This window comes from Podarcis muralis, chromosome 14, assembly GCF_964188315.1.
Source record: "Podarcis muralis chromosome 14, rPodMur119.hap1.1, whole genome shotgun sequence".
In the NCBI taxonomy this organism is placed as follows: Eukaryota; Metazoa; Chordata; class Lepidosauria; order Squamata; family Lacertidae; genus Podarcis; species Podarcis muralis.
In genome coordinates this window covers 19238758-19260307 of record NC_135668.1, presented here as the reverse complement: position 1 = coordinate 19260307, position 21550 = coordinate 19238758, and the positions used below count along the sequence as shown (strand labels likewise).

At 44.4% G+C, this 21550-nt stretch overlaps 1 protein-coding gene across 6 annotated transcripts in view; it reads left to right on the top strand.

The window, feature by feature from the left end:
• Positions 1–21550, top strand: part of ZFAND6 (zinc finger AN1-type containing 6) — a 69192-nt gene that overhangs the window by 5496 nt on the left and 42146 nt on the right. The window contains exon 1 of one of the 6 annotated variants that reach the window (XM_077918879.1): positions 8665–8764. The exons of the other annotated variants lie outside the window; for them this stretch is intronic. The gene's annotated coding sequence lies outside the window, so the exon portion shown is untranslated. Of the gene's footprint in view, positions 1–8664; positions 8765–21550 lie in introns of those variants that run through there. 6 annotated transcript variants of the gene reach the window in all.

Sequence of the window (21550 nt, the reverse complement as noted above, 5' to 3'; positions counted from 1 at the left end):
TAGAGTAAATGTATAAAAGGTAAAGGTAAAGGTACCCCTGCCCGTACGGGCCAGTCTTGACAGACTCTGGGGTTGTGCGCCCATCTCACTTAAGAGGCCGGGGGCCAGCGCTGTCCGGAGACACTTCCGGGTCACGTGGCCAGCGTGACAAAGCTGCATCTGGCGAGCCAGCGCAGCACACGGAAACGCCGTTTACCTTCCCGCCATTAAGCGGTCCCTATTTATCTACTTGCACCTGGGGGTGCTTTCGAACTGCTAGGTTGGCAGGCGCTGGGACCGAGCAATGGGAGCGCACCCCGCCGCGGGGATTCGAACCGCCAAACTTTCGATCGGCAAGCCCTAGGCGCTGAGGCTTTTACCCACAGCGCCACCCGCGTCCCCTAGAGTAAATGTATACATTTTGTTAAATAATGCAAAAGTTCTAAGTCTAGAGAGCTTGGTGCTTATCCCCTTGAAAGTTTTGCTTAGGGTGGCAGCCTTGAAACAAAATGGAGAATTTTGACACTTTGCAAAATACCTGGTTTATTTACAGCTTTACTTTATTTCTGATAAATATTTTGATATGTCGTTCAGCCATGCTCCCGAGACTGTAGTGTCAGAAGTTTTTCTAGAATAAGTGATTTGCGTTTCTTGCTGCCTCAACTCAATGGCTTATCTCTGTCCAAAAGATGTTCTCTCGGGCCTCTGTTGCTACTCCTTCCTTTCCTTCCAAAGAACTATTATTTCTCAACTGTTTGCTTCACCATTTGATTGCAGTAGAAACAAATCTTTTTCAGATCCGACAGACGTGAATTTCAACCTTAACATCTTCACTAATTCCTTTCATTACGTCTTCCTAAAATTTTTAGTATGCAAATTGCCACAAAAGTTCTTGTAATAAGCAGAGTGCTATGTCTTTGAAAATAGACAGCACTTCGTATTAAGACCACTTGCTGTACAGTATATCTTTTGGGTCTCCCCCCCCTTTTTAATTGAGTGACTTCTTGTATGAAAAGGGGCCAAGGTGGTGAAAGCATGTTGTTGGAAGCCGTTTTTACTTGGATGGTGCCTTGACCTGGATGGTGTTATTAGATCAGGGGTGGGGAATGTTTTTCAGCCTGAGGGTGGCATTCCCTCATGATCAACATTCTAGGAGCTGCATACCGAATGCTGAGCAGGTCAGGGACAAAAGTGGTTGGAGCAATGAATTGTTATTATTTTATTACATTTACACCCCACTTTGCCTCCTCCAAGGAGCTCAATGTGGTGCCTCCCATTCCTCCCTTTCCCATGTTTTCCTCACAACAACCCTGTGAGGTAGGTTAGGCTGAGAGATGGTGACTAGCACAAGGTTGCCCAGCGAGGTTTGTGGTGGAATGGGGATTTGAACCCTGGTCTCCCAGTTTGTAGTCGAACGCTCTGACCATTACTCCACAATGGGAGTGACTTTTACCCTTGTGCAGACTGTTCCATCTGCACAGAAGTCAGAGGTTTATGCATGTACTCACTTATCTTCACAGCCCATCCAAACAAGAAAGGTCAATTATCACAGTCCGAGGACACAGCCCAACAGACAAAAGCAGCTGAGCAGATTCGGTCCATCAGGGCATGGCCCAAAGAGTGTCCTGGGGGCTAGATTGAGAGGCTGGAATCTGAGGTCCCTCAGCCCTGTCTGTATTGGCTCTTGCTCACAGAATTGTCCGCAGACAAGGTGGATTATATGTTGCATCCTTTCCATTCATATTGATAACTGAAAAAGTCATCCCATTTGAAATGTACCTTAAACGAAATCTTGGGCCCCATCTGCACTATACATTTAAAGCTGTATCATAGTGCTTTAAATGGCCACAACTTCCCCTAAAGAATCCTGTGGCTCTTTATGTGTGCTGAGAGTTGTTAGGAGGGCCCTATTTCCCTTACAGAGCTACAGTTCCCTGATTAGTTTAGCATTCATTCCATCTTCACAGGGAATTTTGGGCAGTGTTACTTTAAAGGAATAGTGGGAGGGGGGTCTCCTAACTCTCAGCCCCCTTAAACTACGGTTTCTGTGGAAGAAACCATGACTGTTTAAAGTGATATGATACTGCTTTGAAATTATAGTGCAGGTGGGGCTTAGCTGTTTTTAAAACACATTATTCCACTTAGAGATTCGAAAGAGGGCATGGCTAGTTATCAGCAGGACAGTAGTATTATAGATTTAAACCAAAGAACTGAAGAATTCTTAATCTCTCTGGCTGTTAAAGCAATTGCCCAGTTGATTAGGCAACAGTTAAAATTGTTGGAGGCAAAGTATTTTTAATTAAGAAAAAGCTTAATTACAGGGCAGTGTTTAATAATAATAATAAATTTATTGTTTATACCCCATCCATCTGACTGGGTTTCCCCAGTGTGGAATGAAACTCCTAAGTTATCTGATAATGATAGGTATGAATACCTTTTTAAAAGTCATTTTATTGTTTCTGTTCCATTGAATTTAGGTCAGAGAATGAAGCATCTAAGATTTTTTGCTTTTTATTTTTTATTAATGTATGAATTGCTTTTTACATTTGTATTTAATAAATACAGGGGTTTTTTCCAGTTACCAACGGAACCCCAACTAAATGCAAGTTTAAGAAGCCCAAAGTGAAGATCTTTCACACACACCCAGCTTGTTGAAACAAAAATGCCTTGCATTTGTTTCTTTAAAGTACAGCTAGTGGGCACTTGTCTTATCTCATTCTGGATGTTATTCCACAAAACAGGAGCAGCCACACTGAAAGCCCTGCTCTGAATTACAGTGGTGATATTTGAGGGACTTTAAGAAGAAATACTCTTGCAGAGCACAGTGACCTGCTGGAAAAGGGCAGTCTCTTAAGCTGCAGGCCTCCTTGACTCAAGCTATCAAACCTAGACCCCAGGTAGCCAACACAAGAGATTTGTAATTGTATTCCTGCCTCTTAAAAATAGTAGCTGTAGGGCACTTGGTCCAAACACATAGTAGCTTTTTTTGTTGAGGGTGGGGGGATATTTATCAGGAAAGTGGCAGGAAGGGAAGCTTAAACCCCTCCCTCCACACTGTGGTACAAAAAATCCAGACAAAGTGCAGTCATGCATTTTCTTGTCACTTCTAGTGTTGTTACGTGCCCCATATACCCTCCAGTTTCTTAAAGTCTTTTCCTAATGGTATTTTCAAAAAACTTAAATGCATTGCTTTTGAATCCCTTGGCAGGTGTCTAGCTCTAGACATCTAGAAAATGCTGTTTAAAAATTGGATGCTATATTCCATGCCAAAGTGGAGACATAGATCTCCAAAACTTCTCTTTTCATTGTAGTGGTGAGAGACCTGCACCTCTCCTTGAACCTTGAACACTGATTTATATGCCTGGTGTACAACAGGGTGTATTATGTCACCTGTCAAAGATCACAAGGGTCAAGGGGTGCTCCAAAATGTTTTGAATTCTTCAAATATTGCATGTGAAAGGTACTGATGAACAGCCCCTTTTGTAACTTCCTGGTTCAGGGAAACTCTTAATGCATAAGGAAATGTTGGTTAAAGATGTAATTGAAGGCACCTTAAGAGATGGAAATGTGGAGGTAATATTTAGATCTGCCGTTGTTGTATTTGGCTTGTGAGCCTCAGGAAAATTTCTTGGCATCCTTATGTTTCAAGAGACAATGTTGTGTGTGTGTGTGTGTGTGTGTGAAGCCAAGCCAAGCCAAGCTGCTGTTTTAGCAGCATGGAAGTGACCTCCCTGGAAGTGTGGGCATCATATATGGAGGTCCTGGGCTGCCCAGACAACAAGACCTCTCTCTTAGCCTCGCTGATGTGGTCCAAAGGAAAGCAGAGCAATTTGTTTGGAACCAGCTTGGCTGGAAAAGTAGTGATCCAAATTCTTCAGAGTTGTGACTTCTAATAGTGGTAAACAAATGCCATCTCATCTGATACTTCATTTGCTGGGTCTTTGACCTGTTGGAACAATTCAGTCCCTATTCTGAAGAATGGGTAGGACGTGGGCTATCTGAAAGAGTGTCTTAACCTCGGGGAATGCGAAACCTTAATCCTATTAAGGTATAAACATCATCAGCACAGAAAATGAAGATGAGGATCAAGTTTGAACGTACCTGTAGAAATTCAGCTCGGCCAACAGGACAGTGCAATTCTGTGGATCAGAATAAGATCTGAACTGCAGCTGGATTTTTCTGCATCCCGTATAGCCAGTCCTAGCCTATATGCAGCTGTTAAGGTGTGGGTATGGGATGTGACATTTTTGTTCCTCCCACTGTCTCTACCCATTGGCCATGCTTGCTAAGGGTGATGGGAGTGGGAGTCCCAACAATATCTGAGAGTCACAGGTCTCCCCTCTCCCCTTACTTAAGGCTACAGATTGATAATGTCATTTACAGTATCTGAGCTTGGTTATAAATAATGTGTCCTCCTGGCTTATGCATATAAATATTTTTATCCTGCTCTTGTTATCATTAATTCCTAGGGTGGCAAAAACTGTGTAAAGCCGCCTTCATGGATTTGTCATTTCTGGTTATTCTGATGCAGGTTCCCTGTGCATGTGGGATTCTGAAATATGAAGCAAAACTTGCTAGGTAGGGCACCTGGGGTTGCCAAGGGAGAGGCCAACCATTCTCTGCCATCACCCTCAAGCCCAGTTTCTGTTTTGGCTTGGCTGGGCCACAGTGCAGTGTGCCAAGAAACTTTGTGCCTGTTGGGTTAATTTCAGAGCTCAGAAGTAATGGAGCAGCTTGCTGGGATTCCTACCCCCACTCCACTGGCCACAATTGTTCTTGTTTGTGTGAGGATCTGCTGCCTAGTCTGAAGCTTGTCTTGTTGTGCACTTGGGCTGTTGTTTACTTAAAATAGGAGGGACCTACATCTGAAGACTCAATCTGGCACCCTGCAGATTCTCCCTGCTCCCCACCTCGCCACACACAGCTGCTTTCCTTCCATGTCCAAGGCATCTGTGGACCTTGCCACAGGACCCTGTGGTCAGGCGCTCTCCCTCTGCTGCTAAATTACGGGCTGAAGATGAGAGCATGCGCTGCCAACTTTGTTCAGCCTTGCCTTAGGTGCCCCCAGAAAGGCATATTTGTTTCTGCTTCGGGAAAGTTTTGGCTTCCACACAGTTGTCAAATGAGAGAGCAGAGCTACGCTTCCCCCCTCTTCTTTGACTGGCAATGTCAGCAGCAGTAGCAGAGAATAGATTTATTTTTCTCTTTTGGTTTTCCCAAAGCACTTTCCACAGATCATGGGGTTGCAGGCTCACCGCTCACTTCATTTCGTTTGTGCATTTTAGTTTCACTTAGTGGTTGTATAAGAATTCCTGAAAGCTACTGAGAGGCTATGAGCTTAACGCCACACAAACTTTGCCTAAAATCCTAAGAAGTTGAGGAAGCTGCTCTATGCTGAGTCAGATGGTTGGTCGTTCTGTTTCAGCATTGTCTACATTCGCAGTTCCCAAACCACATTTTCCCATGGACCACTTGAAAATTGCCGAGGGTCTTGGCAGACCACATAATGATTTTTCTGCTCGTTGTAGCAATAGTAATGCAGTACACTGTGCTAGGTGCTGTATGCTTTTTAATTGCAGCTTTTATTTCTTATATACTGCATTGTGTTCAAATGGTGATACCAAGAAATAACGTTTACAAAATAAAAGAAGCAACAGAATGCAATTAAAAATATGATTATTTAATGGGATGGAGGTGCTTCCTCTCATCTTCAACTACAGAAATGCCACAGACCATCTGAGTAAATTTCATGGGCCACTGGTGGAGCACAGTTGGGAATTCCAGATCTACATGGTTTGGCAATGGCTCTCCAGGATTTCAGACAGGGGTGTTCCCATCCTTACCTGAAGATTGAATTTGGGACCCTCTTTTAATATGTAAAACATGTGCTATAGGGCCTCATTGAGCTATGGGCCTCACAAGGGTAATTCAGGGCTGAAGTGTGCGTGTATTTTTGCTTTGTGAGTTGAGATAAAATGACTTTTATGTTCTTGATGGTCTCTGAGACTGGGCAGAAGACCAGATAGCCAATAAAAAATAGAAATCCAGTCTGTGCATTGTGTGGTCCTCATGTGTATACTTCATCTGATCATTATAATGATAGGGAGCAGCTGTAAACTGGCTTGGAATCTAATTCCCACCTCCCTAATTCAGGGCCCTCTCTATCTTCAGATTGCACCACAAGACCAGTTAATCTTTGCAATAGCCTAAAATTACAGCGTGATTGGATAGCTTCCTCTCCCCCCCCCTCCACAATCCTCTTGACCCTGTGCTTTATGCCAGTTGTGCGTCCATATGTTGCAGTTCGTTTGCAGGGATGAGGCAGCTACATTTCTAGTGCCATGTCTTCGGGAAAGGACTTCACGGGGCCAATCTCATTTTGGAGTATGATTCTTTGAAAAACTAATTTATTTAAATGTATATCCTGCCCTTCCTTCCAAAGGAGCCCACTTTGCATTTTATTATATTGATTTATTTGAAGCATTTCTATACTTCCCATCAAGTCACCGAACAGTCACTTCAAAATAAACAAGCAGCAGCTTTAAATTGGCAGTGTATAAAATCCAGCATGCCTTTCTGCACTTCTTTTTATACAGAGCACCAGTTTAAGGTGCTTATAAGTCAAAGTTAGCCCTGTGCTATGCCCAGGTTATCATTTACTTAATTTGGGTTGGGATAGGCCACTGGGCTTTCAAAGAGGACAGAGAGGTATTTTGATGGCATCCATCTGTCTGTCTCGAGAGACAATGGAGTACATCTCCAGGGGTGAAGTGTTAACAGCACCAAAGCGACCTCCCCAGGGCGTAAGCCTGGGTAGTGTGTTTGGAGGTCCTGGGCTGCCCAGACCCCTCTTGGCCTCGCTGATGTGGTGCAAAGGAAAGCATTACAAGACACTTAGCACCAGCTTGGCTGCAGGAGTTGCACAGAAGGAGGTGTTCAAGGCACCCTCCAACTGTCTTAGGGGCTCCACTCCAGATTTGTGTAAGGTTTACTCCTTAGCCTTTTCTTCTCCTGAAAACATCCCACCAGATACCAGAGGTTTAGGGTCAGAGTTTTCCTTGTCCTTCCTTCCCAGGTCAACGAGCTCCATTTGCCCCTGCACAGAGAGGTATATGCGTGCAGAAACTAGCCTACTGTACAAAGGTAAAGGTTACATCCATTGCTGTTCTTCCTTTTACCCCTCGCTTACCCAGCATGGGCATGTGGTCCCTGGGAGGTTGCCCAGAAGGGGAGGCATCCCTAGGACTGAAAAACGCCCCCCTCCCCTACTGTGTACAGCTGTAAAAACTACGCAGGGGGGTTCCTTGTAATGTACCTCAGCTGCCTCATCTCATCCATGAGCCAAGGCAAATGGAATTGAGCAGCTGCAGTTAATAAGGGGAGGATTCTGAAGAGCAGCAGAGGCCCTAGCACATTGGAGAAAGGAGGAATAAAGAGTCTTATGTCACTCACAGCTATGAATCAAGACAGCTGAAGTGCACCATGGGGGCTACTGCTGCTTTTTCTTTATTTATATTCCACCTTTCTCCAAGCAGCTCAAGGTGCCTTGCATAGTTCACCCAGTGTGATCCTCACAACAGTTCTATAAGGTAGGCTAGGCTGAGAGAGAGAGAGAGAGAGAGAGAGAGAGAGAGAGAGAGAGAGAGAGACTGCTCGCAGGTCACCCAGTGAGTTTTTATGGCTAGGATTTTAACAGGGGTCTCCCCAGCCCTGAGACAAAACACTCTAACCACTGTACCATACTGCCTGTCAATCAGGATTTGCACTCTGGATTGAGTTGGGACAGGCAACTGTGGGTATCTGACTCTGATACGTACGACTTGGCAGGGCAGCCAATGTGATGCCCTCCAGATGTTCAGGGCTCCAACTCTCATCTGCCACAGCCAGCATGGTGAAAGGGTTTGCTGTCACTTCAGCCTCTGGAAGTCACAAAGGCCACAGTGTCTCTCTCGCTCCCTCCCTCCCCTCCCCATCTAGCTGAACATGGCATACCAACCGCTGAAGACAGCTTAGAGGAAGTCCAATGATATCACAACTGGTGCTTGAGCTTGCTTGTTTTCCTCTTTCCTCCCCACCCCATTTTTCCTTTTGTGACATGTCTTTTCCCCCTTTTAGATTTGGCACAGGGAATGTCCTGTCTTTTATTGATCTTTTCTGCTGAAGAGCTGGGTAAAAATGCTTTAAGCGAATAAAACAAAATTGACCCTGTAACTTAAAATAAGCAGGAACAGATGCACTTACAGTGCTTTTTCACTTGGCAAAGTTTCACATAACCTCTCTCTCTAATAATAGACTGACCTCATTTTTCACACCACTGTTTTGTAAGGCTTCTTCACGTTCCTTGCTTAAGTGTTGTGCTTCTTGAGTAAGTGTGTAATTACTACGTTCAGGTTCCCCAGTGATGATCGCGGTTTCATTTGCGTAGTTTTCCTGCAAAGGCTGCCTGCTCTGTGTGTCTGTGCTGTTTTGGCACCCAGTTTCATTGAAAGCTGCCCTTTGCCTCTCTACGAAATCGGCGCATTGTTCCTTTAAGAAACCAGCTTGCTCAGGGTGTCTTAACCTGCTTAACCTACCCTGCTAGCAAGGAAAAAGTTCTTTAAATAATGGATATTAGCTTTTACCAATTAGGATTATAAGCTTCACAAACAGGGTGGAGTTTCCCCAGTTCAGCCAGTCACATTTGGAGAAGGTGGGGCGTAATGTTCAGGGTAGGTTGCACGGGAGCACAGCTTCAAGTGAAGTTAATCTGGGGTGAAGCAAACAGAAAATTGTGCAGATCTTGTTGGTAGGTCTTCTTTTGTTGCTCTGAGAGTGTCTGTGTTTTTCCCACTTTGACTCGGAGACTGTTTGGTCAGCGTGCTTTCGGCTGATTTTGCCATTGTTCGTTTTGTGGTGCTGGCAGGATATTAAAATTTATGCAGGGAAGCAGAACAAAAGGGGTCTTTGGACAGGAAATCAGGTGTCGAGACACAAACTTGACTTGAGTTTATTTTTTCACCAATCTCCAATTTAAACCACCTCCTTTATACAGAAAAGTGATTTTTCTGTGTATGTGGCTATTTCTACAGTGTTGTGGGCTGTTGGATCTGTGTTTTAATTTTTATGTGGCACTGCAGCTCTTAAATCTCCTTGGTCTGTGTTTAACCTCTTAATTTCTTTTGAACTGATGATTATTGTTATTTCTCAGTTGGGGGGGGGGGAGAGAATGACATTTTTTCCTTATAAAATCTGCTTTTAAATGCTTTCCCTTTTTCACCTGCATCTTCAAGATCATATTTATACAGATAAATATATTATTTTGGTGTGTTTATTTACAAGAGGATGGAGGAGAAATTTGTGAAAATATGTAGGTCCCCGTGTATTGGGGGGGGGGGGGTTCGGGACGGGTGTGTGTTCAAAGCTGACATTCCTGAGTGTGTGCCTCTTTTTAATGCTGATTTCCCAGAATGAGGCTTACCCAAGCTATCATCCTACCTTTTCAGTGTAAGAATATAATTTCTCACAAGCATTGGTCAATATCAGCTGCACATGAACCTCAGAAACACTGTTGTTCTACATATTCAGGTTCTCTCTGTGTGTGCTGTGTAATGTGTGCCTGTGTTTTGTTTTTGTTTTTTCACCAGTTGGTTTTGACTTGAAGAGTGGGTGTTAAATGTCTCTTCCTTGGCCTGACTGCATGTTTAGTGCCCCAAAGACAACAGGATATTTGTGCTTCTGTAGTGTGACCAGGACAGATTAGGCAAATATCAGACCTTTTGCCTGCCCTAAGCAGCATAAAACTTTTTAAAAATTATTTTAACCCGAGGTACCACTGTATGAAGGGACGCGGGTGGCGCTGTGGGTAAAACCTCAGTGCCTAGGACTTGCCGATCGTATGGTCAGCGGTTCGAATCCCCGCGGCGGGGTGAGCTCCCGTTGTTCGGTCCCAGCTCCTGCCCACCTAGCAGTTCGAAAGCACTCTTAAGTGCAAGTAGATAAATAGGGAAGGTAAACGGCGTTTCCGTGTACTGCGCTGGTGCTGGCTCGCCAGCTGCAACTTCGTCATGCTGGCCACGTGACCAGGAAGTGTCTTCGGACGGCGCCGGCTCACGGCCTCTAGAGCGAGATGAGCACGCAACCCCAGAGTTGGACACGACTGGCCCGTATGGGCAGGGGTACCTTTACCTTTACCTTTACCACTGTATGACTTAAAACTGAAGGGAAAGCTGAAATGGGCCATTCTCACCTACTTAGAGCAGACATTTCTGTATTTAAGATTAGTGTTTGTTTGTTCCTTGGAAGTGCCTTGGAAGTTCCAGAGTTTTGGAAGGGGCTTGTTGTTATTGTAGCAAAGGGTCTTTTTGGCAGTCCGTTTGAGTCAAGTAGAGAGGGCTTTGGCATGCTACACTCTACCCCTCCTCAAAAAGGCATTCCCATAAAGTTAGTGGCTGTCACCATAATCTTAGGGGCATTCACAGGTGTGCACAATAGTTAAACTGTGCAAATCAACAAGTGTGTGCATTCTCACACCAACACTTGTTTTCTGAAGTCTCTCGGCCTCACTCACCTCACAGAGTGTTTGTTGTGGGGGAGGAAGGGAAGGAGAATGTTAGCTGCTTTGAGACTCCTTAGGATAGTGATAAAGCTGGATATCAAATCCAAACTCCTCCTCCTCCTCCTCCTCCTCCTCCTCCTCCTCCTCCTCCTCTTCCTCCTCCTCCTCCTCTTCTTCTACATGCATAGAGCCAACTTGTACCTGTGTTCATTGTAAGCTGTGAATGAGCCGATTGAGTTAGACTAAACATGCAACTGTTAGCCTTGAAACTCAGACTTTCCCCCTCTATTCACTTGGTGCTGCTGGAATCTTCCTATGCATGGGTAGAGTTCAAGCTCAAACTACTTGTGGAAGCAAAATATGCCCTGAAAAATAAACATATTAGTCTGCTGGCATGGTTGGAGAGCATCTCTCTGAGATAGGGCCAGCCTTCCTGCCCCTCTTCACACAGAGCTGGTATTACTCCACCATGCCAATATACCAGTAGTCCCAGAGGGATGCGCTACAACACTGTTTGCCAACCTGGTGCCCCCCAGATACTTTGGACGGCAACATTCTTCCCTTACATTTTCAGTGCATTGGGGAAATTTTGAGAAGCAATCTGCATATATGTTGTTTTCAGAAATCATGCTTCCGTGGGGCAGGCGGGCTTTGAAATGAATGGAATCTTGAACCTTTTTTTTAAAATGCAAGTCCACATTGGTGAACACAGGGCTATTTTAATCTGTTTCCTAACCATTAGTGGAGAATGCAAGTGGTGGAAGAAATTGCCCCCAAGGGACATGCAGTTTGGGTTTGCCTCTGCAAGGGGTCTCTGGGGTGGGGGTGTTCTGTGGTGGGATCCACACAATTAAGGCCCTCTTGTTAGAAACAGAAAATGAGATGGTAAGCCTAGGTCTGGGCCATACAAGAACATAAGAAAATCCTGGTTGGCTTAGGCAAAAGATTTTGTGGTTGGGGGAGGCTTGCATGACTGAATGTTCATCCCTCCAAAACTCCAGGTTCTTCTAAGGAGACCCAGAACAACTTTGTCCAGGAGAAGGATTTGCTGATTTTCTGTGTGCAGAGAATTGTGTGCTGTCAAATTTTCTTAAATGGAGGAACATTCAGTCATAGGAGTCCCCACCCTGCGTCCCGTGCAGTCTGATATGGTGCAGCTCAGACCAACTCATCTGCTTTCTTGGGAGAACTAGCTCTGGTTTTGTGTAGATGTGGTATGTAGTGTCAGAACTGGACTGGGCAGATCCGGGTTCGGATTGCCACTAAAGATGTATGATTTCTGGAAATTGTGAAGCAGCGGAAAAACAACAACTTTTTTTTTAAAGGGAGATGAACATTTTGTGGGAAATTGTTGCTTCCCTATCTAACCTAAACCCTACTTAACCACTTTAACAGCACGTATATAATTTAGTTGGTATATAAAATTGTATTATTTGGCAGTCATGAAAACAGAGCAGACCTACTTTGACTTGGAAATAATATCCATTCAGTTTGTTGGTGCTTACCTCCCAGGTTTGAACACATAGGATTACTGCCCATGAAATGTAACAGCAGCGCCTTCTGTTTCAACTTTCAAAAGCTGCTGAAAACTTTTCATTCCTTCAGGCTTGTGCAAGCAATGAAGAACACATCCATCCATAACAGTTAGCTGATTTTAAAAAATAAAAATAAAAAATTATTGTATGGTTGTACAATGTACAATTGTACAATGGTTGTAAACCACTCTGGGGTTTGTTTTTTTAATAACTAGCTGTGCAGGCATTCCCGTCCCCCCTTACATGCATTTTACTAATGCGTGACTATATACATGCGGCACCAGAAAATAAATAAATGAATAAATGGAATCACACCAGGAAATGGTGGAAGAGAGCTAGATAGTAATCAGTGACTTGTGAGGAGACCCTTCCTGGAGCCCGAAAAGGATGTCAGTGAGGGTGGAGGAAGTCCCAAAGAGACCATAGGAGTAGCAGGGCTTAGTTTAGGCTGCTCAGCTTCCTCGCCTAGCAGCTGATGCATGCAGTAGCGCAGCAGAAGCGACTGTCCTGTGCATCCTCCAGCCAGCCCCAGAACTTTGACTCTAGTTGAAGAGAGAGCTGGAGCGCAGGAAAAAAGGAGCGTTTGGAGACTTTTTAGGGAGTGCTTCCCAATTTACGCACTTGTGTGCATGAGGGCCCATAATGTAAACCCCAGGTAAAGGGGGGGTGCTGTATATAGATAACTTTAATAAATAAATACAGTAAAACTCCATTAGGCTGCAATCTCACACTACAACCCTGCAAAGAGGAGAGGGTTAGAACTGTGTATGCATGCTTTCCCTGCAGGAAAGGCAGGATAAAAATGTAGTTTTAAAACTGTCACATGGGAAATCACTTACCAAACAAACGGAGCTTTTCAAAAACAGTTTGTGAGATGCCATGCATGAGGGGCTGCCGTTTAAAGGTGGAGGAAGAACAATAGCTTGGGCATATCTTGAAATTTATCTTAGGCACATATATAATATACGTGTGGGTACTCTCTTAGAACGGTTTGTTGAAGAGGGTGACATCCAGAGCTGGAAAAACTGCAAGCAGCAAGTTGCTTAGGAGTTTGAAATTTGTCTGGCAACTGTTTCTAGATCTACTTACTCACTATGCACCTGGCTTCCTTGTCCTGAATTTGTACGTAATTGTGAGACTGTTGTCCATAGGACTTTAGATGGTTGATATTGGGGAAAGGCGCTCTTTTAGATACCTGAGTCCCAAGTCATTTAGGATTTTGTATTTGTAATGTGTTCTTTTCATTGCAAGCAAATAAATATTTTGGCGATTATTACAAGTAAAGACATAACAGTCATTATGGAAACAAAAGTAACACTCCAGGTCTCTAGCTGCCCACAACACACTGAAATCAAAACTTCAAGAGTTAACTAAGAACATTTTGCCAAAGGTTATCTTGCCTTTCCAGCAGTTGTATATCTGCTTATTATTTTTCACTGTGAGCAATAAATATGCACCAAATCTTAATGAAATCATTATCTGTTTGCAGCAAGTCTCTGTTCTCCCTATCAAAAATCATTAACAGAGCTAATTGTGGGGTACAAAGAATGGACTATTCAGTAATGAAAGATTGTCTTCCAGAAAACGGTTGCAGAGTCACATAACCACCACATGTGGTAGAAAGTTCCAAGATGGCTGCATTTTTAACATTGAAGGAGTGCTTGATGTGTTCCAGTTCACATGAATCTGCGGATTAGACCTTGAGGCAACCGAGGCCTTAGATGGGCTTTTCTCACGCCTAATCTATGTTTGAGTTTGTTCTAAATAAGGGTCATCAGCTTTCACGTACAGAGCACATCTTACAGTACTAACACATTGAATTGGGCCCGGTAGCTCACTGGTGTCAAGTACAGCACTTTCAAGACAGGAGGCACATGATTCCATTAGGCCAGTGTTTCTCAAATTTGGGTCTCCAGGTTGTTGGGACTCCAACTCCCACCATTCCTGACCACTGGTCCTACTAGCTAGGGATGATGGGAGTTGTAGTCCAACAACAGCTGGAGACCCAAGTTTGAGAAACACTGCATTAGGCTGTCGCACTCCGAGCCACAGGAGCTGCTTCAGACTCCAGTGCCAGACGGGAATCTAGGAATACTCCCAGACAACTGCAGAGTGAGCTGGGTTGGGTGAGGAGCAAAGTTCGGTTCCAAATGTGGTAGTGAAGTTTTTTCCTCAGGTACATATTGTCAGAAGCTCGTCCTACTTTGGAGTAGGACCCTGGCAGAGACACATGCCTGACTGGCGTGTTCCCTCCCTCCTGGTCGATCGTTTGGGAGCTTCAAAAGCTTTCTTCTGTCCGAACATCACAGCGACCGATGCCAACAGACACCGGCACACTTAGGGATCCCCAGAGTCTTCGCAGCTTGCGTAACAGACCTCAGCAACTCAGCATTTTGGCTAATCTACTTTATTTACATATAAACACACACGGAGCACTGCAACATGGCTCCCTCTCTCTCTAGCATCAGACAGCAAAGAGAAAAAACAAAGGACAATAGTCCCAGTTCACAGAACACAGTAACACAAACATCCTGTCTCTGTCACTTCTCACTTTGTGGAGTCAAAACACACACCGTCATGTGAAAGACAACAATCCCATGACTGCAATCATGGAGCAGGAATTCTAACACATGCACAAACCCTGAAATGCCCTTGCCCCTCCAGCATCAGCTGTCACTGATGACCACTAGAAAAAGTCCTGTCTGCGGGGAGCCAAATTTAACTCCCAATTGCCCTGTGAACTTTCTAGGATCCTATGCACATCCCTTTTTCATGTTTCAGTTCCTATCTGTGAAATGGGAATAATCATTGTCGGCACCAGAGGACACCAGAACAAGTGAAAGGACTGTGAAACACTACACTTGTTAAAACTAACTGAGTGATATAGTTTAAGAGCTGTGGATAAGCAAGAGCTAAATTGTGGACCTGTAGATGCTGTTGGAATGTAACTCCCATCATCTCCAACCCAGCATAGCCCATAGTAATGGACAAAGGGAGTTCAGCAGCAACTGGAGGACTGGAGGTTAACCACTCCTGCTAGAAAACAAAATTTTCAGTATGGGCACCATATTATTTTAAAAGTCTCTTAGATGATGGTGGTGTTTGTTCCTTGTGTTGCCATCACCTATCTGAATGAACGCTCTAAAAGCATGGCTTGAATTCTGAAAGTTGCAAAACTGCATTTCTTTATGGACTTCAAAAGTACTAGTGAAACAAAAAACAGTCACCTTCCTTGTAACTTTAAAAACACCTTAAAGTAGGGATAAGCCAACAGGGTTCCCATCAGATGCTGTCGGAATCCAACTTGCCTCAGCCAGCCTGGGCAATGGTAGAGGATGATGGGATTTGTAGTCCTACAGCACCTGGAGGTCATCTTAAACACCAACAAATTTATTGTGACAAATTATAAACAAATTTTATTTATTAAAAGCTCAACAACTTTGGGTTTTTTGTAAAGAAAGCTCAGCAATTTGGGGGGTTTCCTTAAAAAAGACAGTTTTGGGGTCTTCCTGAAAAAAAGCTGAACAACTTTTGTCGTGTCCTGATTTTTACTTTTGGAAATATGGCAACCCTATCTAATACTTCACCCTGTAGAATTCTATCCATGGTATTTTAGCTGCACTATCGGAATGAATTTCAGGAACCAAAATCCTTTTTCTGTGCGGCTTGAGCAGGAGCCATAATTATAGTTAATTGTTGTCACTTGCCTTCACTTACCCAACCCCACTGCCCTGCTCACAATTGTGAAGAATATTCTTAGTTTATGAAAGGTCTGTGTCACCGTTATGAAAAAGAGGTCGGAATAGGCCAATATATATGTGGGCTGTCCCTGGATCAAGTGACTTTTCTTCAAGTTCTCAAAGCTCTTAACCTAGATCAAGGTTGTCATCTGAACTAGCCAGATGTTTAACAGATAATCAATCATAGACAGTCCGTAAGACTCTAGATTCTGTTTTTGTGACTGTAACCTTGGTTAAAGAAGCCATTTGGTGCCTAGTTTATATAGCTGAGTTTCTAACACTGCACAGGACACTTAGTCTGTTGCAACAAAACCAGGAAACTCAACTACCCCTCTGGAAGTTCTTTAAATGAGTAGACGGAGGAGAGTAGGAATCAGGTTTTCCTTGCTGCTTGTATCTGCTGACCTTGCTTGCCTTGTTTTTCCTGAATTTCGATTGTTTAGAAATGGAGAAGCAAAGGTCTATTAGTCGGTTATTGCAGAGAAGTGAAAAACCTCCTCCTTCCTCCACTCCCTTTAGCTCTCCTCCAAAGCGGCTTTGTGAGTCTGTTCTCTTGTGTCCACAAACAATTGAAATCTTGAACTTTGTGTTCGGATCAAAGTGTAGGGACTGGAATCCTCTGTGTTGCTAGGAGAGGGGTGGGGGGTGGCCAAGCCCTTTGGAGTGTGTTCTGCTTTGCCAAAACAAACACCTAGAACAAAAGGAGTTCCTTTGCTAGCACAAAGCCATGTCTGAATGGCTTAAAACAGCTATCCTCAAACTATGGCCACACTGACATTATACGTTGAAAGCAGTAAATGCCCCTTCAAAGTCACCTTTTCCTCCAAAGCATTCTGGGAAGTGTGATTTGTTAAGGGTGCTGAGAGTGGTTAGGAAACCCCAGTACTCTCACAGAGCTACAGTTCCCAGGGAAGAGGGAGGTTCGCCTGGCGCATTCATTATACGCGGGTGGCACTGTGGTTTAAACCAGTGTTCCCCAACCTTGGGCCTCCAGCTGTTTTTGGACTACAACTCCCATCATCCCTCGCTAGCAAGACCAGTGGTCAAGGATGATGGGAATTGTAGTCCAAAAACAGCTGGAGGCCCAAGGTTGGGGAACACTGGTTTAAACCACCGAGCCTCTTGGGCTTGCCGATCGGAAGGTCGGCAGTTCAAATCTGCGACGGAGTAAGCTCCCGTTGCTCTGTCCTAGCTCCTGCCAACCTAGCAGTTCAAAAGCAGCACAGTGCAAGTAGATAAAAAGGTACCGCTGCAGTGGGAAGGTAAACAGTGTTTCCATGTGCTCTGGCATCTGTCATGGTGTTCCGTTGCATCAGAAGCAGTTTAGTCATGCTAGCAACATGACCCAGAAGGCTGTCTGTGGACAAACACCAGCTCCCTCAGCCTGGAATGTGAGATGAGCACTGCAACCCCATAGTTGACTTTGACTGGACTTAACAGTCCAGGGGTCCTTTAACTTTTACCTTTACCTTTTGACCTATAAAGCCTTAAATGGCTCAGGACTGCAATACCTCAAGGACTAATAGTAGTACAGTCATACCTCGGGTTGAAGTAGCTTCAGGTTAAGCATTTTTGGGTTGCGCTCCACGGCGACCTGGAAGTAACGGAGCACCTTACTTCCGGGTTTTGCCACACATGCAGAGGCTCAAAATGATGTCACGCGCATGCGCAGAAGCGGCGAAACATGACCCGCGCACGTGCAGATGGGCAGTCGCGTGTTACGTTCTACTCAGGATGCAAACGGGGCTCTGGAACGAATCCCGTTCACATCCAGAGGTACTACTGTAGTGGTAATAATAATACTATAATAACAATATAATTATAATACTGTAATAATATAACAATAATAAAATAATACACCGTTAGGTACCAGGCAAAAACATTTCTCTTGAACCAGGCCTTTGGCTGATTGACATCCAGTGCCCTTTTAAAATGTGTTGGCGGGTGGTTATTGGGTTGTTTTTGTTTTTATTTTGATTACGTATTTTTTGATTTTGTTTTGTGGACCACCCTGAGACCTGAGGGCATAGGGCAGTATACAAATTGAATAAATAAATGAAATAATAAAAAGAGGGATCGGTAGTTAAACCACTCTGAGAATTGTAGCCCTTTGAAGAGAATTTGGGGGGGGGGGTGAGTCTCCTAACAACTCTCAACATCCATAACAAACTACACTTCCTAGCATTCCTTGTGAGAAGCCATGACTGTTTAAAGTGGTGTGATACTGCTTTGAATGTATAGTGCAGATAGGACCTATGTGCTATGGGGGCTGCCTGGGTGATGTGAATGGGGCTGAACTGCCCTTGAAAAATGAATGTCATCATCCGTGGACTAGAAAACCCCCGAGAACCATAAGGAGAGCCCTGCAGGGTCAGACTATAGGTTCATGTGGTATGCAACCAAGTTTTACTCAGAGCAAACCTGTTGAAATTAATGGACCTAACTCCAGTCATGTTCATTAATTTAAGTGGGTCTACCACTACGGCGGGACTCGGGTGGTGCTGTGGGTAAAAGCCTCAGCGCCTAGGGCTTGCCGATCGAAAGGTCGGCGGTTCGAATCCCCGCAGCGGGGTGCGCTCCCGTCATTTGGTCCCAGCGCCTGCCAACCTAGCAGTTCGAAAGCACCCCCGGGTGCAAGTAGATAAATAGGGACCGCTTACTAGCGGGAAGGTAAACGGCGTTTCCGTGTGTGGCTCTGGCTTGCCAGAGCAGCGATATCACGCTGGCCACGTGACCCGGAAGTGTCTGCAGACAGCGCTGGCCCCCGGCCTCTTGAGTGAGATGGGCGCACAACCCTAGAGTCTGTCAAGACTGGCCCGTACGGGCAGGGGTACCTTTACCTTTACCTTTACCACTACGGCAGTGGTCTCTCACGCAGTGCAGCTGATGGACATAGGAGAATCCCAGAAGCACCATCATTGCCTTGAGGGATGGGTCACAGGGTGGGGCCCCCATAATTAATATTAACTATCCTGCAATAACAAGGAAAGTTGGGACCATCACTTAGTGGCAGAGCATTTGCCTTTGCTGAAGATTCTCTGCCTGAAACCCCTGGAGAGCCACTTCCACTCATTGTAGGCAGTACGGAGGTAGATGGGCTAATGCGTCCGGCAGCTTCCTGTGTTCCTAAGAAGAATGCCTGTTCATTGTGTGAAGTGTGTCCAATTTCAGTCTGGGAGTCTGTGTTGGTGCTTTGGGTATCAAAAGCTTGGGAAACACCAGCATAAAAGCTTTGCCAATGCACCTCAAACTTGTGATATAAATAGGGCCTTTGGTGCCTGCTTGTTTTGGCAATCGGGTCTGCACTTGGTAGGAACCATGATAATGCAAGGTTGTCCTCCACCAGTTTTCAGTTTAAGGGATGGTGACTTGTCTCCTGTGGCTTGGAACTGGTTCAGAGACATGGGAATTAACTTCATAATGTGGTACTGTGCAGTCCTTCCAAGACGGAGGTTTTTTGGGGGTTGTAAATGGAGGGAATAAGTGTTTGGATGTTCCCTCGTGTTTTGAAATGACGACTCCTTGTCCCTGGAGGGCTAGTGTGTCAAGGGAAAGCAATCGTAATTGAGGGAAGACTGAATGACACTTAAGCCACAGCCATTCTCAGGGAGTTGGTCGTGTTAGAGTCTCAATTGTGTGTGTTACCAATAGCTACTTGTTCATTTATTGATTGAACAAAATGAATACAGTCGTACTTTGGTTCTCGAACGCCTTGGTACTTGTACGTTTTGGCTCCTGAACGGCAAAAACCCAGAAGTGTGTGGTCCAGTTTTCGAACGTTCTTTGGAACCCGAATGTCCGACACAGCTTCTGCGGCTTCCGATTGAGTGCAGGAAGCTCCTGCAGCCAATTGGAAGCCGCACCTTGGTTTTCGAACATTTTTGGAAGTCAAACAGATTTCCGGAACGGTTCGAGAACCAGGGTATGACTGTATCCCGCTTGCATGAAGAGCCATAGTGCAGCAGCTTCCTTGCTGCTGCGTGGATTGGGTTTGAATTGGCACAAAATAATTTTGGGCAGAAGCAGGAGACTGGGCAGGCAGCCTCTGAATTCGCAGAACCTGGAATTGGGACTTCTGATCATTAAAGGTTATTCATTTTATATAATGAGACATTTGTAGCATGTAGTTCAAGGTTAGAAAAGGTGCTAGTGGGAATGATCAGCTGCTTCCTGGGAATCTCAGCACTTTTATTCAGAGGCCCAAATCCAGACCTAATACCTAAAACATTATTATGCATTTTATGAGTGGGTCTTTGGAATGTAGTGGGTTGATTCAGAGGTAACACCTGATCCCTGGTTACGCAAACCACAATTTAGACTCCGAACCATGACACAAATTGCAGACATGTAGGCGGACAATGATTTGTGCAGTGGTTTGCCCGGGATCCTATAAGGCCAAGCAACTTCCCATGGTTTGCACCTTGGGTGCAAGTCCAAACCACAGTTTCCTCAAACTGTGGTGTGCAAACCAGCTTCAAACTGTAGTTTCAGTTCCTAGTTTGATTTGGCCACTCAAAACCATGGTTTGCCAGATGTTGGTTATGTCACAACAAAACATGGTTTGATATTGTGTCTGAAGTCAGGGTAGGAATATCCTATTCAGTGTTCTCACGCTGGCCTAATTCTCACTAAAGTTGTAAACCTCTCTCTTGGCTGGTTCAGACAGAAGGGGTGCCCAGTTTCGGGAAGGTCTTTCCTCCCCACTGCAGTGCTGCCATAGGAAGAGGCTTTCTTCCTAGCCCAGTGCTGGAATGAGGAGCAAAAACACAAGCATATTTAACAGCTTCTGCAAGGTAACAGGCTTGCTGGCTTGAGTTCAAGTGGCTGTGTTGCTCCTCTGTTAAAAGTATATCGTGATTGTGAATTTTGATGTCTGTTTCGAAATGTTTTTATTTTACATTTGTACGGTACTTTTGGGAAATATTTATACTTTGCAAGGTGGCTCAAAAGTGCCTTTAAATAATTAAATTACCTGTTTTGGTGTTTGGAATAACCAAAAATTTGCACGAGTTCACCAAGCTTGCCATTCACTGTAATGTATAAAATTACCCTTTTAAACAATCCATTTTGTGTTAACTTATTATCATAGGTCTGTTTAGCGCCGAGAGATAGAAGGTTTGATACCAGACAGCACAAAATGTCTTTTCAGCTGTGTGTGTGTGTGTGTGTGTGTGTGTGTGTGTGGAGCAGAAGCCGCCAAAACAAAAAAAATCCTTCCTTCTTCCTAGCACAATCTCATAGTCTTATCGTCGTATTATCTGTCATACTATTCAAAGCAGCTTAAGCTGGACAGAATGGAAAACATACTGGGGACACTTCTTTTCATTAATGAAAGCTTTTTTATGCCTCACTGTCTCTGCTGGTGAAAAGGCAAAATGAGCAGTAAAAGGCCTGCTTCTCTTGTCTTGCCTCTTTCACCTCGGCCTCTTGACACCTGAGCTGCGTATTTTTCGAACCCACCCTGGTTTTTGTGACTTTGTCTGGTTTTTAAATTGTTTTTAATGTTGCATTTTTAAATGGTGGCAACCCTCCCCATAGGGCCTTAGGGTGGAGGGCTGGTAATAAATTAAAATTAAATCTTAATATCAAATCAGGTAAACAGTTTGTGTGATGGCTTGTGTCATTAGTACAAAAAGTTTGTACTGTTGTTGTTTTTAATTGAAGCAAGTACTCTCCAAGGCTGTGTTAGCTAGGGGTGTTCTGTGATGTTTGTTGGTCGGGTTTCCAGCAACTGCTTTTGAATCATCTGTTCAAACTTTTTG